This window comes from Corapipo altera, unplaced genomic scaffold (assembly GCF_003945725.1).
Source record: "Corapipo altera isolate COAL_440 unplaced genomic scaffold, ASM394572v1 61411, whole genome shotgun sequence".
Classification (NCBI taxonomy): Eukaryota; Metazoa; Chordata; class Aves; order Passeriformes; family Pipridae; genus Corapipo; species Corapipo altera.
In genome coordinates this window covers 22,852,192-22,855,308 of record NW_020884875.1, presented here as the reverse complement: position 1 = coordinate 22,855,308, position 3,117 = coordinate 22,852,192, and positions in this window count along the sequence as shown.

Sequence of the window (3,117 nt, the reverse complement as noted above, 5' to 3'; positions counted from 1 at the left end):
CTGTTCTATCGTCATGCACTGCCTGTATTGATTTTTGTGCCAGCTCCTGACTGAGCTACAATACTTCATTGCAAAATTGTACCTGCCAGTCTGCTCGGGTAAACAGACCCATTTCCATAAGCATTTGAGATGTTACTCCAAAGACAGGATCCCCCTGTTGCCTAGGATTTGCAGCTGCTGTATCACACGCTGCCTACCACTTCTGATAGAATTGCAACTGCTGATGGGGTGATAGCAAAGTGTTAACTAACATCCTAGTATCATAGGGGGTCATCAATGTGGAACCAAACAAGTGTTGTAACACAGATATAGTATAACCCAATTTTAACCCATACTGAGTGATTGCAGCTTTAACTTCCTTTAGTATTTTCCAGTCCAAGGCCTGGTAGCCCCTGTTTCCCCCCACCGTCTACTATAACTGGAAATACGTGAGAAATCAAAGACAAAAATTCTCCCTCTATCATAGCATCTTGCACAATTTCCTTCCATCTCTGCACCGGACCCTTCCCACTCACGCCACCCCCTGAATCCCCAAACAGCAGATTTACAGATCCTCCCAGCACGGTCCCACCCCCTCCCCCCTCTATGAATGGATTTTGTGGAGGTGGTGGGATTGACAGGAAAGGGTTTGGGGGGGCTTGCGCCTGTATGGGGATGGGGAGAGCCAGCAATGGCATAGGGGGCGTAGAGGGCTCCTCCCTCCTTAGCTCCTTTTCTGCCAGGGATGCCTCCAAATCTTTCAATTGCCATAGGAGCTCCTGTAGCAACACCTTTGTAGCCCTTTTTCCATCCTCAGAGTCCGATTCTGAGGTCGAAGGTGTAGATGATGGCAATGGCGGGTACAGTGACACTGCGCTGTGTGTTGGTCCACGGTCCCCTTTCCCTTCCATTCTTTCTTGCTGAGACTGTCCCGCCGGGCCCAGTGGGGGGGCGGTGGCAGATGCAGATCCCAGCGATTCAGGGCTGGCAGAGCACGGCGGTGGCAGGAGCTCAGTGTGAGCCATGGCAGCGGTGGGCATGGGCGGGGGAGTGGCGAGGGGAGTGGCAGGGGGAGCGGTGGGGCTGGCAGGGCTGGCGGCGCAGCCGCTCGGTGCAGTGGAGCCACTGTCGCTGGACTCGCTGTGGGGGAAGGTGCTGCTGGTGGTGGAACGTGCTGTAGCCAGCGTAGCAGTTACAACAGTCCCTCCTGGGTCACTGGCTGACAGTTGGGGAGGGGCCAACGTCTTGGAACCAGCCGGCAATGGGATCGCAGGAATGGCAAACAAATACTGGGAAACCGAGCAGCCCTCTTTACTTTCAGTTTCGCTCCTCGCTAATGCAGCATACGCCGAGGCTGTAATCTGCTGCTCAGTTCTCATGGATTTCAGTGTTTTGGTCAACAGCCATCACAACATTGGATAGCGGGTTGCCTCCTTAGATCCCTTACTGATCTCTTCCCACAGCTGCTTTCCTATATTTTCCCAAACCGGGACTTCAAAAGCACCACTTACTGTGGGGATAAGCTCCTTATTTCGAGCCCAGTTCAACAGCCCTTTGAGGGCACCTGTATCATAGGTTATCCCTCTCTTGGAGAGTATATGTTGGAGGAGCTTAAGCACCGCTTCTTCCTATTCACTATCTATTTACTATCTATTTACCATCCCCATCTCCTCCCCAGCCGCTCACCTGATCAGGGTGAGATTCCAAGTCCTCTCTTGCTCGCAAGCTCTATTCCAATGTCGGGGCAGCACCGCTACAGCTGGCTTTCCTGCTCGCTCTTTTCCGATGCCGACACAGTCCTCGGGGAACATGGCAATCTCAGGGTCCCTGTTCCAGCCGCCATCTGCGGTGGCAGGAGTTCAGAAACAATGCACAGACTATCAATATGATCAAACGATGTTCAGTTTATTATTTAAACAGCTTAGCTTTTATACAGTCAGCTCCTTCCAGGTATGTGATTACAACAAAGCGATTGGATAGCTCAGTCCATGCACATGCTTCATGCCTTTAGTTCATTGGTCCCGATGCCCTGTCCATGGGTCTGGATGTCATTTGCGCCACCCAAAGTCCCTTCTACTGATCCACCTTAGGGACTTTCCAGGGGACTTTCCAGTTTTCTCTTTATCGGTCACGTACACACACTATAAACACACAGTTTCACACAACTTAAACTGTAAACACACAGTTTCACACAACTTGCAATTATGAACTATTCTTTTAATAACCTCCAAAGTCATGTCAAGTGAGGCCTACCGCTCCTCAGAGCTGGTCGTATGGATTGTTCACAAAGTGTCCATTGTCCTGCAAATACTCTACAGGATTGTCCCCTCCCAGGTGCAGAATCTGGCACTTTCTCTTGCTGAATTTCATCTGGTTGGTGATTGCCCATCCTTCGAATTTGTTGAGATCTCTCTGCAGGGCCTCTGTGCCTTTGAGGGAGTCAACAGCTCCTCCCAGTTCTGTGTCATCTGCAAAGTTGCTCAGTATCCCTTCCAGTTCTGTGTTCAAGTAATTTATGAAGATGTTGAAGACCACAGGGCCTAAGATGGAGCCCTGTGGAACCCCACTAGTGACAGGTCACCAGTCTGATGTCACCCCATTCACTGTTACCCTCTCTGCTTGACCCATGAGTCAACTGTTCACCCACCACATGATGTGTTTATCCAGCTGTGTGCTGGATGATTTGTCCAGAAGGATCCTGCAAGAGACAGTATTGAAAGCTTTACTGAAATCCTAAAAGATTACATCAACCGGCTTCCCTTGATCTACTAGTTGGATTACCTTGCCATGAAAGGAAATTGGGTTGGATAAGCAGGACTTTCATGAAGCTGTGCTGGCTGTGACCAATGACTGTTGTCTTTCAAGTATTTTTCAATAAATCACAGAATAATCTTCTCCATAACTTTATCAGGCACTTAAGTGAGACTGACAGGCCTGTAGTTTCCAAGGTCCTCCTTTTTTTGTCTTTCTTGAAAACTGGGACAACATTCCCCAGCTTCCAGCCAGCTGGGACCTCTCAGGATTCCCAAGGCTGCTCAAAAATCATTGAGAGAGGTTTTGTGATGACATCAGCCAGCTCTTTGAGGATTCTGTGATGAATTCCACCAGGTCCCATAGATTTCTAGGGATCCAGCTGGA